The sequence below is a fragment of the Chionomys nivalis genome, chromosome 3 (assembly GCF_950005125.1).
Source record: "Chionomys nivalis chromosome 3, mChiNiv1.1, whole genome shotgun sequence".
Classification (NCBI taxonomy): Eukaryota; Metazoa; Chordata; class Mammalia; order Rodentia; family Cricetidae; genus Chionomys; species Chionomys nivalis.
In genome coordinates, this window is record NC_080088.1 from 77,963,064 (window position 1) to 77,979,151 (window position 16,088).

General features: G+C 44.0%; 1 non-coding gene across 1 annotated transcript; it reads right to left on the reverse strand.

Moving 5' to 3' along the window:
- Positions 1–6,782: 6,782 nt before the first annotated feature.
- On the reverse strand, positions 6,783–6,889 carry LOC130872340 (U6 spliceosomal RNA). The gene has a single exon (XR_009056941.1). It is a non-coding gene; the product is annotated as a U6 spliceosomal RNA (small nuclear RNA).
- Positions 6,890–16,088: the final 9,199 nt, after the last annotated feature.

Below are 16,088 nucleotides of genomic sequence, written 5' to 3' on the forward strand. Positions count from 1 at the left end.
CCTTTCCTCTCTGACCCCATCCCCAGTGGATCAGAAAGACCTCCAACCTTCTTCCCCCAACGTGTCCCATTATCCCAGTTCCCAACACCAGCAAGCATCCGCTGTGGACACTCCAGCTGAGCAGAACAGGGAACCAAGCAAGCTAATGACAGACCTTCACCACTCCGTCCTCTCCTCCACACCCAGTCCCCCAGCCTCAGAATACCTGCTGCAGCCTTCCTCCGCTGCCCACACAGCCCTCCTCCTCCTCAAACCTCCCAGTCCCCATCTCCAGCAGGCTCTTCAAGCTAACCCACACACTTCTGCCAGGGAAGCAGGGCGGCTGACTGTAGATCCACCTCTCCTCTGCTCCTCCAGATCCAATCCCCCAGTCTCATCCCTGGCTCTACAGCAGATCTTCTGGAGTGACCTTTCTTCGCTGTCTATTCCCATCCCAAGGAGACTAAATAAACAGACTCTGGTTGAATGCTCCGCTTTCCTCCCTCTTGTGAACCCCCTCCGGCCCCTAGACTATCCCCAGTCCTAAGTCTCAGCTCCCAAGATCCAGAAACACATTGTGCCTGGAACATCCAGTGGCCACACCTATCAGGTCCACAGAAAATCTTCCAAGCAACACACTCTCCTAAAAAACAAAAATCAAGGAAATAAACCAAGGAACAAAACACTAACCCAAAAAAGAAAAAAATCAGGGATCATCACCTAGAACTATAAGCTTCCTGATCCCAGATGCCTAGATGCCAACGTAGAAATAAAATTGGTATAGCCAGTACAGTTTCCACTAGAGCACAGCAATCCTACCACAGTAGGCTCTGAATATTCCAGCATAGGTGAAGCAGAAGGAAAGGGCCTTAAAACAGCCTGTATGAATAGGATAGAGGTTCTTAAAAGAGGAAATAAATAAACCCCTTAAACCAAGGAAAACGGTAGGGTGGCAGGGGGTGGCAGGGAGAGCAGGAGCCTGCTTGGCACTGTAAGGATTGAGAAGGAGGAAATCCACAAGCCTGCCTGGGGCACCACTGTGGTGGGTAAACACATGGTGGGGTGTGAGGGAGGGCGGGAAGGAGGGAGGGAGACAGAGAGAGGCAGAATGGTCTGTGTCCTGTGAAGAGAGGCAGATCTGAAGGCTGAGGTGGGTGACCTGCTTGCCCCTGGGGCCATGGTGATATCCTGGCCTGGGATGCTGCCAAGGACCATGTCTGGGTCCTGACCCAGCCACAGCTGTGGTCTGTGTTGATGTCCATGGCTTCTGCCACCACAAAAGTCAAAGAGGACAGGACTGCGCAGAGAGTTGGCCTTGCACCTCTCCTGGACACCACAGTAAAGCTGGCTCCACCGATGGGAACCAGCCTGGAGGATGTGAGCATGGCAGAGCTTGCCCCACGACTTGTCTGTCATTTGGTGGCAAGGCCCAGGGAGAGATGCCCCCTTCACTCCTCGCCATTTGATGCAGACAAGGCCCCAGGGTCAAGAGAGCAGGAGAGCTGGCCCAGCCCCTCATGGGCTGCAGCCCTTGGGAGAGCCAGTCCAGCACCTTGCCTAGGCAGCACAGTAGAGCTGACCAGCTAGCTGGGGCACTGTAAGCTGGCCTTGAGGGCATGAGAGTGTGAGAGCTGGCCCATCTCCCTCATCTGCCATGTGGTGGTGTGGGTGAGGGAAAGATGCCCTCCGCCTCTTGCCCCTTGCCCGCTGCAGCAGGCTGGAGAGCTGGCCTTGGGGGACAATGAGTGGGAGAGCCGGCCCTGCCCCTCACCAGCTGCAGCACTTGGGAGAGTGGCCCGTGTACCTTGCACGGGCACCACCCTAGAGCTGGCCCTGGTGGTGTAGGTGCCAGTGAGCCAGCCCAAAGGGTGTGAGAGCAGGAGAGCTGGCCCCGCCCTTTGCTGTGAATGGCTGCTCGACATCTCTATGTTCAATGAGTTGTGTGGGTGGTGCCTTCAACAACCTACGGCTTTGGGATTCTCATGCATACTGAAGACCAGCTGAGGCATCCGGCCCCTATACTAAAAGTTGCTGGATTCCTGGACCCTTGTCAACTTGACATTGGAAAACCTACTGAAAGTTTAGAAAGTGTGACCTTTGTGACTTCATTTCTTAGTTCATTAAAATTTTTAATTTTGCCTAAAAAAACATGTAGAGAGCAGAGCTGAAGCTTTAACTTTATGCTTTGATCATAGATGGCAGCTTAGTGCTCTAAATATGGTTTGGTTTGTCACGGTCAGTGCAGATATTGGAGTACAGAATTTATAGAACGAATCCCATATATATATATATATATATATATATATATATATATATATATATATATATATTTCATATATGTACCTTATTAGAATGACTTAGGAGCTGTGGTACAGTTAATCAGTAGCTGCCTATGAACAAAATGCCCAAGAATCCAAGAATCCAGTAGTTGTTCGGTCCACAAGGCTGGATGTCTCAGCTGATCCTCAGTTTACCACAGAACCCCAAAGTAACAGGCACTAATGTAGTGATATTTTATTTATGTTTTAATAAATAAAGCTTACCTAAATATCAGAAGGGCAAAGCTAAGCCACTAGAGGTCAGGCAGTGGTGGCACACACTTTTAATCCCAGGATTTGGGAGATAGAGGCAGAAGGATCTCTGTGAGTTCAAGGCCACCCTGGGTTAAACAAGACCAATGCTGAAACAAATCCAGGGGTAGTGGACCACACTTTCATTCCAGCACTAGAGGGAATATAAAATGGGAGTGGAGAGAGGCTCAGACTGTTTAGACTGCTTAGTCTGTGGTTGCCCAGCCTTGGGAGAGGGAAGATTTCTCTAGTGGCCTGGCTGCTTTGCTTTTCTGGTTTTTGGACTGAACCCCAATATCTGTCCCTGGGTTTTTATTATTCATGCTACACACTAATGTCAGTGAAGGAATGGACTTGATAGTGAGGGTGTGAGGAAGTGATCAAAAAGAGAGCTTCTCTCTCTCTTCCAGCAGAGGGAGGGCCCACATAAGAGGCGGGTCTCCCAACATCAAAAGATCTGGATTAGAAGTAGATATTCCCATTTCAAAAGATCCAATTAAGAAAAAAATCCCTCACAGGTGTGCCCAGCCATTTCTTTTATTTGGTTTTAGTTAATTCCAGATGTAGTCAGGTTGACAACCGGGAACAGCCGTCACGAGTCCACCCTTGTCAGTTTGACACACGGTCACATCTCTTTATGCAACACTTAATTTCTAAGAGAAATAATAGCCAGGTCGGAAGTGTGCCTTACATGACCTTCAACAAGCAATCACAAAGGCAGCAGAAATCTTGGAGTAGGTGACGATGTCTCTTAAGGGACATTCTTTTAGTATATCAAGCTTAAGTGTGCTGATCACTAATATCCCACTCACTGATGTTATGGCACATGAAAATTCAACACAAATATCTGTGAAAAGGCATGATTAACAGAACGCAACAGAAGCACTCATGGTAATGATAATCTCCATTTCTGCAACTGGTCACATGACCTTAGCTGGCATTATAGCCACGGTCCTCTCCTACCCATTGTGTATGCCCTCCACCCTCAGTAAGAACCTCGGCAGGTCTTGGCTCTTTCCCTGGAGAAGTGACTCAATCCTTCATTCCTGAAGTATCTGTGCCCTTTGTCATCCCCCCTGGATTTAGGTTATTGTAGTTTCCCATTGACTTTAATCACAGGACACAGTAGCACCAAGAGACACCCTAAAGAACCTCCTGCACTCCAGACATAATCTTTCTTACCTCTATTACAGAGAAGCAATCTGATGTCCCCCACTGTAATCTGGGCCAATCACCCCTCCTAACACTGGTATTCCTTTTTCAGCCTGTTGGTTCAAGGGCATCAGAAGCCCACGGTGGCCAGGGGAAGTCTGAGCTTGCAGTTCAACAGAATGCTTGTTGCGGCCCCTGGCAGCAACGCTTCCTCATCTAGAACCAAAGTGTCTAGGCCAGCGGAACTAAGGTCATGAGAAAAGGAAGCAGAAATTTCCCGAGTGGGTCACTGCAGGTGATAGTGAGTAGAACGATTCCCTTTTCAACCCCTTGCTCCTGGAGCCATAAATATTGATGACGTGAGAAACTACTGTATATTAGATGCTGACTCAAAGCATCTGCTGCCTGCGAGGGAACCTGCCCAGTCTTCCGGGATGCTGCCACTTGACTGGCATTATAGCAGTGTCTGTCTTTAGTCAACCTGCCACCAGGTTACTGTCTGGCCACCTCAGGGAATGGTGTCATATCTGCGGCTCAGAGTTGGTGTTTGCTGTTGGCAGATCTGGCACTCAACAGCATCTGTATCCAGGTAAACCTTGGTGAGTGGAAGTCTGTGTTGCTGATACCATACATAACCCCCATCTCTGCCACCATGGCCACTTGGTTCATGGGCCCATTGGGCAGCGACAGGGATGGCTGGGAGAGAGGCTGACTGCCTACAGAATGGGTCATCCTACTTACTTGTTTATTGAACTCCTCCTCGGCTGAAGTCACCTTTGATGAACATGGGACACAAGAGTCTTCACACCCTTTAGAGAGACTATCCACAGACTTCTTCCACATATGTCTTCCTCACCAATGTTCCAATCATGTTCTTTTCAAACCCCTGATCATCCAGTCAGTCCACTGGCTGCAACCCGTGAATCTGAACATTTGCACATCTGGCCATTTCACCCTCAAAACAAAATGTACAGCCCTGACTACTGCCCACAGTTCTGCCTACTGGGAAGATTTCCCTTCCCCCGTGTCTTTCGGGGTTGTCCCAGTTAGGGGCTGCACTGTTACAGCTGTCCACTTCTGAATGGTTCCTGCACAGTATGCAGAACCATTGGCAGACACCAGGCCCTAGTGTCCTCTTCCTCGGTGAACCAATCATAAGGCACACCCCAACAGGTGCAAGTTTGGCAGCAGACAGTCTTATAGCAGGAGTGGAAACCAGAGGCATTTGATCAACTTCTTCATATATCCGGCTGTGCCTTCAGGACCTGCCAAGGCCTGATCTCGTATAAACCACCTCCACTTGATAATAGATCGCTGCTGTGCACGTCCTACTTTATGACTTGGTGAATCAGACAACACCCTGCTCACGATGGGCAGCCCAGGTCACGTGGTGGCCCATTGTCAAATGTTCAGTTTCCACTAAGGGCCGATAGCAGGCCAAGAGCTGTCACTCAAAGGGAGAACAGTTGTCTGCAGATGATGGTAGAGCCTTGCTGTGAAATGCCAGTTTCACCTATGGGGGAGAAAGCTCAAAACAACATCCCATCCCTATCTGTCGCTGACACCCCAAGTACCACTGGGTCTGCTGGATCATGTGGTCCAAGTGGTAGAGCAGCCTGCACAGCAGCCTGAACCTGCCGAAGAGGCTTCTCCTGTTCCAGACAAGGCTAGCAGCGTTCCGAGTCACTTGGGATGTAGGCCAGAGTAACACACCCAAGTGGGGAATGTGCCCGAATCCAAATAGACCCACTAAACCTTATGCTTCTTTCTTGGCGGTGGGAGGGGCCAGGTACAATCCCTTATCCTTTACTTGGGGAGGAATATCTCTGCATGCCCCACACCACTGGGCTCCTAAGAATTTCACTGGATTTTGGTTGAATTTATTTCCCATCCTCTGTTACACATGAGTTACTGGTAAGTCCTAAGTGGTGGCTTCTTCCTGATCACTTGGTCTAGTCAGCATAATGTCATCAGAACATTATGGAGGTGAGAGATGATCAAGACCCTTCTAACTTGTGACACAGAATTAGAGAGTTAATATATCTTTGAGGTTAAAATGTAAAGATACTGCTGGCCTTACCAGTTGAAAAGAAATTGCTTCTGGGGGTCTGGATGGAGAGGTACTGAGCAAAAGGTCTTTACTAGATCAATAACTTCACACCACATACCAGGAGACGTGTCAATCTGATCAAGTACAGCAGCAGTATTCAGAGTCACTACTTGATTGAGTTTGTGACCGTCAGCTAGCATTCTCCAAGGTCCGTCTGTCTTCTAAACTGGCCAGATCTGAGATGTGGTGGGAACCACCACCCCTGCATCTTTCAAGTCTTTGACAGTGGCCCAATATTACAATTATTACTCTGTAACACCCGGTTCTGTGTTACCCCCTTGGCACAGTTCGCACACCACTGTACCGTATGCAAGTTGGGCAAGGGCCTAGAGATTGAAAGAACACATAAAGAGACCTGGGTCATTTGAAAGGAGATCAACCGAATTCCGTTTATTTAACCTTGGGGAAATCCTTATATACCTCGCTGCTGCCCAAGGATTTCCACCCAAGCAGGTGGGAAATTACCACACCAAAGATGGAGTAAACAATGCCATACAGCTAATCACCAGGTGGGGCAGAGGGAGTACAGGAACAAACAGAATGTTTTAGCTGGCTGATCAGAAACTGTCTTCAAGATGAACCCCAGGAACAAGGGTAGACCGGGACCCTACATTACTCCAGGGATGCAAGACTGGTTGTGATTCCCTATTTTCCCTGAGGTGACTCTAAAGGCTTCCATGAAGCCTTTCCAACCATAATAACCCTCACTCCACAGGTCAGGGAACCCACGCGAGAATTCTGCCAGCTTCTAAGCATACCTATCTCAAGTACACATTCTTTTTTTAAAAAAAAATTATTTATTTATTTATTATGTGTATAATAGTCTGTCTGTGTGTATACCTGCAGGCCAGAAGAGGGCACCAGACCCCATTACAGATGGCTGTGAGCCACCATGTGGTTGCTGGGAATTGAACTCAGGACCTTTGGAAGAACAGGCAATGCTCTTAACCTCTGAGCCATCTCTCCAGCCCAAAAATATGGAATGCTTCACGAATTTGCGTGTCATCCTTCTGCAGGGGCCATGCTAATCTTCTCTGTATCGTTCCAATTTTAGTATATGTGCTGCCGAAGCGAGCACTCAAGTACACATTCTGAGCCTAGAAAAATAACCACAGAATGAATTCAGGAACTTACTGAACCTACTGTGAGTAAGGCTTTGGCAAAAATTCCATTAATTGTCTGACCCCATAAGCCCTTACTTTAACTGGAGACCACAGTGTTTCTTGGGATCTCCCAGAATGGGTGTCAGTTCAGAACCAGCATCCAACAGTACCTGGAAAGTCTGGATGTTTGCTTCCCCCCAGTATACAGTTACGCTTGTACAAGGCCTCAGGTCCCTCTGGGGAAGAACTGAAGAATAGTAAAACTTGTAGGTATTTTATCAAGGGCCTTCATCAGGGGAACGTGGTTGTCCCTAAATACAAAGAGCTCTGGGCCTGCACACTGACCCACGTCTGAAAATCACGTCATGGGCTGGGATTCCCTTTCAGTATGATCCACCGTAGCTTTTCTTTATTTGTTTGAGAATTTTTCTACTTAAACAGATCAAACAGATATTCAGTAGGCTGCCTATCTGGAAATGCTGTGATCGATTAGCCAGTACCAAAGGTCCATATTAGTCATGCCACCATGAAGTTCACTCGACTGTGCTGATCATTGTGAGTCAGGCCATTTGTGGACTTTGCCTTGTCTGTGCCGCGGATTATGCTAACGGAGATCACCTTGCCTTTGGCCATTCAGTGCTGCCACCTGGCCCTGGCTACCTCAGGGTCCATTAAACCCACTGTATTTAATTAAACAGACTGAGCAGCAGCATCTCCAATCCTGAGGTCTGGCAAGAGGAAAGGGGCGACAACAGAGCTCTTTGATGTGCTGGTGCCCCTCTCGCCATGTTATGTCTTACAGGATCAGTGAAGGGTGTGTCTTCTGGGCCTTCCCGTTGTGGAGGGTTAGACCCACAGCAGATCCACTCTGGCACTGCAATTTTCGAGAACTTTAAAATCCATTCATCAGCATTAAGCCAAAGGCTACCAGGCATGTCCCTATCCCTTCAAAGGTTATCTTTTGCTTCAGCCAACCATTCAAACAAACCTTTGACATCCCTTTTTTTTTTAAATGTACGAGCTCCATATAAACCTAGAATCTCCACACAGAGGGTCCATATCAATAAATTCAGCCTGATTGAGTTCTGTGTTCCATCCACCATTATCCCACATCCTTAAAATCTATTCCCACACATATTCGCCAGACTTCTTGAATGAGTTCTCAAACTCATTAAGCTGTTAGAAGTACAGTGTGCCTACTCACAGACTACACTGTCTAAGAGTCTAGATTTAGAGGTAACTGTAGGGGGACCCCCTAAGAGACATTAGTATTGTCTTGCCTGGCATTTCCTTCAGAGAAAGTCACTGCTAAAGTAGCAGACAGTGAAGGATTAATTTCCTCGGCCAAAGGTGAAATGGGCAATATTTCAGGGGGTTGACAGAATACATTTTCATCACTAAGTTCACTGTTGTCCTTCGTTGTCTCCAGAGATGCTGGAAGTTGGCTATTTTATCACGTATCTCATCATCCCTTCCCTTCGTCAGAGATGCTAGGAGCGAAAACCCAGCAGCATCATGTCCTTCCTTTCCCACATCTGTCAACAGTTGTATATCCAGAGTCACCAAATCCATTGCTGCCCACAGTTAGCAAATCAGGATAATCAGATGCATTTGTCTCCTTAAGAAGTTTGTAAACTAGTTCACACCATGGGCTTTTAGTACTCTCTGAGCTCCCAGGAGAGGCTTCAGTAACTGGAGAGTCTTTGGTAACTGTAGGTGTTGGTAAATTAGAAAGCCTATTTCAGATACATAAAAGATTCATCCTCACACTTCTGTTGCTTTAGAACTACTTCTGGTACCAAAATCTGTATGAGTAAGGGTCTTCAGAGTAACAGAACTCATAGAATTAATCTCTCTCATATATCTATATACGTATGTATATTTGAATCTGTCCATTCTAGAAGGCTGTGGTCCAGCTAATTCAACAATGGCTGCCTATGTACAGAATGGCTAAGAACCCAGTAACTGTTCAATCTATGAGGCAGGGCGTCTCAGCTGGTCTTCAGTATATGCTGGAATTCCAAAGAAGTAGACGTTGGTGAAGAAATGAACTTGCTAATGAGGACAAGAGGAAGCAATCAAAAGAGGGAGTTTCCTTCTTTCAATAGAATGTGTGGCCCAGATTAGAGGCGGGTCTTCCCACATCAAAGTATCCGGATTAATGGTGTTCTTCCCATCTCAAAGATCCAGGTTAGTAGTGGATTCCCCCACTTCAAATGATGTAATGAAAAAGAAATCCCTTACAGGTGTGCCTGTCCATTTGGGGGTTTCAGTCCATTCCAAATGCAATCAGTTGAAGACCAAGAATAGCCATCACGGAGGGGGCATTCAGTGGCTTCTAACGTAGCGTTAAAAGACAACTGAGACGAGCTTTATATGTAGCTGTAAGGCGATATGCTAAAGCCATCTTCTGTGTCCGTCGTCACATGACTGGTGCAGCTACTGATGATGCTCAGGCAGCAACAGCTAAAAGAGAAGGACTTGTAGAATTAGCAGAAGGCAATGAAGTTGCTTCCAAAACTCATTTTGAATGCAGCGTCACTGCACAGCGTATCAAGAAAATGCTAGCAGGGGATGGAACAGCTCAGCAGGGGACGGCTCCATAGCTAAGAGTACTTGCGCTTCCAAAGGATCTGAGTTCTGCTTCTAGCACCCATGTGAGTCAGCTCACGACCACCTGTTTTCTTCTTTGTTTGTTTATGCTATTTGGGGCCTCCCTGACTAGGCCATAGGCACCATCTCCTACTAACCCACTGTGGTGGTTTGAATAGTAATGGCCCCCACAGACTCATGTGTCTAAATGCTTGGCTCGTAGGACAGGGCACTATTAGGAGGTGTGGGCTTGTTGAAGTAGGTGTGGCCTTGTTGGAGGTGTTATGTTACTGTGGGTGCAGCCTTTGAGGTTTCCTATGCTCAAGCTGTACCCAGGGTGGCTCACAGTCTCCTATTGCCTGTGTAGAACTCTCAGCGTCTCCAGCACCATGTCTGCCTGCATGCTACCATGAAGATAATGGACTAAACCTCTGAAACAATAAACCAGACCCTATATAAGGGATGCCATGGCCATGGTGTCTCTACAAAGCAAAGGAAGCCCTAAGTAAGGCACCTACTTAACTAAAGCATCTTTTACAGAAAGTGGAACAATCTACATTTGATCCCAGGTTGTCATAATCTGATAGGGTTGAGCTCACCTTACCATGGGATAGAGTTTGCCTTGAGCAGCTGACATCTTAGCTGGGGGACTTCATAAAGGTGGAAGCAACCATGTGACTAGGTCGCCATCTTTCCTAAGGATATAAAGAAGACGCATGAGATAAAACCACCACTTTTTTGGTTAATGTCGCTACATGGCACAAGCCATGGCATCCGTAGAACTTCAGGGTCACACTGCATCCTCTGTGTGTTAGATTTCCAAGGTAGCACAAAGAGACAAAAGGCAGGAAAGAAACTAAACTCTGATCATTCAACAGGTGATGCTTATTAACACAGAGAGGGGTAGCCTCTTTCCCACAGGAAATGGAGGTGTCATTGAGGAGGACAAATGCCTGGGACCCTTTATGGGGGTGAGTGAGGGGCTTAGGAAGGAGGAATTTGATAGGGGCTATGTTCAAGTCACAGTCTCTTCCTGGAAGTGTTTGCCCATGGCAAGACACACTATCTTGGGAGCCAGACTGTTTCAACAGATGCTCCTTTCTGAACTGATGAATAATGGTTGGGTAAGATCAGCTGTAACCTCACAGGAATCCTGTTTTACAACCAAGATACTCTATGACTGGTGATCATCAACCCCCTTTTATATTAGACCAAGGAGAAACTATCGACCTGTAAGATGTTCATTTTGCAATTTTAATATTTTGTTTTGTTTTCTTTCTTTTTTTTTTTTTTTTTTTTTGATTTTCGAGACAGGGTTTCTCCGTAGTTTTCGAACTCACAGAGATCCGCCTGCCTCTGCCTCCCAAGTGCTGGGATTAAAGGCGTGCGCCACCACCACCTGGCTTCATTTTTTATTGATAATAAAATTGTAAAATGTAGAGCTCAAATAAATATCAATAAAAATGTAAAATAAAATAAAAAATAAATGTTTGCCTCTTCTCACTAGTAGCATTTCCACAATACGTTTTTCTCTGCTCCCCTCCCTATCTCTCCCCTCCCCTTCAACCCTCCCCATGGTCCCCATGCTCCAAATTTACTCAGAAAATCTTGTCTTTTTCTACTTCCCATGTAGATTAGATCCATGTATGTCTCTCTTAGGGTACTCGTTGTTGTCTAGGTTCTCTGGGATTGTAAACTGTAGGCTGATTTTCTTTGCTTTATGTTTAAAAATCACGTATGAGTAAGTACATATGATAATTGTCTTTATGGGTCTAGGTTACCTCACTTTATATGATGTTTTCTAGCTCCATCCATTTGCCTGCAAATTTTAAGATGTCAATTTTTTCTGCTATGTAGTACTCCGTTGTGTAAATGTACCACATTTTTCTTATCCATTTTTTGGTCGAGGGTTGTTTTCATCTTATTACAATTTTTACATGATTCTTTTCTTTCTTTTTTTTTTTTTTTTGACTTTTTCGAGACAGGGTTTCTCCGTAGCTTTTGGTTCCTGTCCTGGAACTAGCTCTTGTAGACCAGGCTGGCCTCGAACTCCCAGAGATCCGCCTGCCTCTGCCTCCCGAGTGCTGGGATTAAAGGCATGCGCCACCACCGCCTGGCTTACATGATTCTTTTATTATCTCCTAAAAATATCTTAAAAGTTTTCCCAGCCATATGTCTCCAACACTGACATACTAACAAAAAGAGCTAAGACTTCGAGGGTCACCGATCACATCAAAGACACAAAGGATAAATCATCAAGTGTTACACAGGCCAGTGAGGAGCTTCTATGGCAGGCACCACTGGGTCTCAACAGTTGTTATTTCTGCCTGATATCCCCAGGCCCATTTTCCTCTGAGATAAAGTGTTCCACACATCTGCTTTTTTTCTGACAAATCTAACAACATGTTTATTAAAGATCTCTATGTTGTTTCCCTTTGAGAATGGGGATTTTGAAAAAAAAAAAGTATAATCCCAACAATAACATTCAAAATTGTACTTCAATAAAATATGTATTATGTATATAAAGTCTATTTGTGATTATGGTTTGTTTTTTATATCATGTACTTAGCATGAAAATGAGTTGGTAAATGTTCTTGGAAACTAATATTTTTAACTGTAGGAACACAGTCTGTGAGCAGAGTTATAGAGATTTCTGAGTGCTTGTGAGAAAACTCCAACAAAACAAGAGTCTTGTGACCCAAGTTTCGTCAAAAACCCTGAGCTGTTCTCAGAATGAGCTTTCATGCCTCTCCCAGATGTGGTTGATAAGCGTGGGTTTACTTGAGATGACTCGCTACAGCTGGCCGTTGTTTGTGTCTATGGAGGCCACATGCAGCCTGTCCAGCATTTGCCATTTGTCTGCCATGTGCAACTTGTCCACCAGCCACATGCAGTTTGTCCCTGTGATTGTCCACTGTCCCCATGTGACTCCTCTTAACCCTCAGAATACAAATTGTCCAAGGCTCTGAATAAAGTTGTCCATTGCTTTAGTCCACCTCGATTATCCCTTCTCTCAGGCTCCACTGCCTCTAGAGAGGTAAGCAGCTAACTTGGCTGAACTTAATTTTGTTTAACTAAAATTAAAATAATAATAATAGCTAATGAATGGTCCTGAATCTTTCTTTGGAATGATTAACACAAGGTTTAAATTTAAAATTCTAAAATCTGCCTTTAAGACAAGACATCTGATCAAAATTTTATCTCCTTGATTCTGATCCCGATTCTGGTTCTATAAACAATCCCTACCTGTTTATTGAATAAGTGATTGTTCCTATTCCATGATTTTTTTTAACCTATTGAAAATTGCTTCCCATTACTTAAGAATAACACACACACACACACATATTTTAAGGATATTATTGACCACTACAATCTTTCTTTTAAAACAAACAACTTTTTCACAACAACAAAATCTGGCATCTATCTCTTAGAATACAGGATTTCTTTCTTTCTGTAGTGATATTTCATTTGTATCTTAATAAATAAAACTTCGCAGAAGTTCACAGAGTAAAAGAACTGCACTGATAAGCCTTACAGACCACACAGTAGTGATACACATTCAATACAAATAGACACACTAGTTTGCCCTAGAAACTGGGCAGTAGTGGTGTATGCCTTTAATCCCAACCCTAAAGAGGAATATAAGACAGGAGGAGACAGCTCTCAGTCTCATTCTGAGATGCCTGGAGGCAGGACCACCACTTCAGACTGCGGTAGAGGTAAGAGTCAGTGGCTGGCTGTTTTGCTCTTCTGACCTTCTGGTTCAATCCCAATTTCTGTCTCTAGATTTTTATTAATCATGGTACATCTTCTTCAAACATTCTTTCTAAAGTATCTGCATTTGGAAAAGATAGTAAAATGGTGTCTATGTAATAGTAAACTATAGATTCAGGAAATTGCTTACCTATCATTTCCAATGACTGACTTACAAAATATTGGCACAGGGTGGGGCTATTTAACATTCCCCATGGGAGAATCTTCCATCGATATCTTTTAACAGACTGAGAATTATTTTAAGTAGGCACTGTGAAGGCAAATTTTTCTCTGTATTTTTGTAAAGATATAGCAAAGAAACAATCTTTTAAATTAATAACTATAAGAGGTCGTCATTTAGGCAATAGGAAAGGCAAAAGAATTCCAGATTGTAGAGAGTCCATAGGCCGAATCACCTTATTAACAACTCTCAGATCTGTTACCATTCTCCATTTTCCAGATTTCTTTTTAACAACAAATACAGGAGAATTCCAAGGGCTCATTGATTCTTCGATAGGTTGATCATCTATTTGCTCCTGTACCAGCTGTTCTAAGGCCTGCAGTTTCTATCATCAAAGGCTATTGCTTAACCCATACAGGTTTGTCTGTCAACCATTTTAACGATAGGGCTGTTGGTACCTCTGAGAGTTTGCCAGTTGTTTTGTATTTTTATTTATTTATTTATTTATTTATTTATTTATTTATTTATTTATTATGTATACAATATTCTGTCTGTATGTATGCCTGCAGGCCAGAAGAGAGCACCAGACCTCACTACAGATGGTTGTAAGCCACCATGTGGTTGCTGGGAATTGAACTCAGAACCTTTGGAAGAGCAGGCAATGCTCTTAACTGCTGAGCCATCTCTCCAGCCCCTGTTTTGTGTTTTTGTAGAACTTGAAAGGCTGGTAACTGTTTTTTTTAATCATACCTTATAATATTCTTACCAGAAACATGAGTTGGTTTATGGTCCATTTCTGAGACTGCGGGAATGTTTATCTGGGTATTGAATTATTATAACAGATCATAACCCCATAGATTCACTGCTATGTTACCCACCTATGGCCTCAGCCTTCCTCTCTGTCCCTATGCATTCAATCCATCCCTTGCTTTGCTTTTCCTGAGATAAGGTTCCAGTTCCTAAGAATTGAACATCTGCTTCCTAATGGACCAATTCTGATGCCAACATTCTGGAGTAATAATATCCACTTCTGCACCTATGTCTAATATTTCTTCAATTATAATGTTATTTATTCATACTTTCACCTTTGGTCTTCTATTATTTATAGGAGTCTGTCAAAATATACATTTTCTATTGGAATTTTCAACCCATCCTCCATGGTTATTCTATTATCCAGAACAGCATTTTTTTTAACAACAGGCATTGGGTTTTCTAATTTTTCTTGGGAGATCTGTCCTCCACAGTGACTGGAAATGACTGGGTAAGTTTTGACCTGGGGGCCTGTGAGGGGCCCCCCAAGCCCAATGGTAACAGGTTGCCTTGTTTGTCTCTTTTGATCTATATTCATTTGTTCAGCTGGCCTTTGCTGCATCTTCTGCATAATCCAGAAGGCTGGGGTCTTCTATTTGGGTGATGCCCAGAAGAAACATTATTTCTAGGAATGCCCTGTCTGCAATCCCTTCTCAAATGGCCCATTCTACTGCAATTAAAATATTTGGTGTTTTGATGTCTCTTCATGCCTTTGGAAATGTTTCTCCTACTCAAGCCTCAATGTTAAAGTCAAAAGACTCAACATTGGTTGTGGTAGGATCCACTTATCCATTGGTGCTGATCTGATCTTTAAGGTCCCAAATACCTTTTTTGCATTCTAAATTAGCACTTTCAAAAACCAAAGATTCAATGCGTGCATCTAGCATCTGAATTTGCTACCCCTATTTGTACAGCTTTAGTTAATCTTTGCAAAAAGTCACTAAATGGTTCTCTTGAACCTTGTATAACCTTAGCATATGATTCAACCCTTATTTCTTGTTCTTGAATCTTGTTTCACATATTCAAGGCTGCTGTAAGGCATAGAGACAAGATGTGTTCATTGTCTATAACTTGACTATCCAGATAAGCCTAATGGCCCTCACCAAGAATTAGATCTTGGGAGGCCTCAAAACCTCTGACTCATCCTCCTTGATGTTCAAGGGCCTTATCTTCCTCTCTCTAATAACTCTTCCACTGTAGCTTTGGACTATTTTATAATACAGCTGAAACTAATTGAAGCCAATCATGTGGAGTAACCTTATTTCTTAAAGCCCATGTGTCTACCAACTCCCTCACATATGGTGAATGCAAGCCATAAGAAGATACTAAAGCTTGCTTAATATCTTTTAGATCTTTCAGACATATAGGTTGTCATTTACATTCTGTATATCCTTTTGGGTGTTTACTATTTACTGGTTTTTCAGAAATAGTAACAGGATAAGTAGTTAAAGCACTTGGTAAATCTTCTCTGTCTCTGTGAGGTACTGGTGATGTTAAATCTTTATTATTGTCTTTTGTCTGTACCCTATCCCCTTGCTTATCAGTTCTGACAAGTTCTTCAATGGTTTCAAGTCTATGTATCATATCACTGTCTTTTGTAAAATTCAAATAATCTCTCAGTACTATGCTATAAGATTCCATAACCCATTGTCATTGAGTGACATTTTCTTGTCAAATTATATTTATCAGTCAAGTAGTGGTGGCTCACATCTTTAATCCCAGCACTCAAGAGGCAGAGGCAGAGGCAGATGGATCTCGGTGAGTTTGAGGACAACCTGGTCTACAAGAGCTAGTTCCAGGACAGTCTCCAAAGCTACAGAAAAACCCTGTCTTGAAAA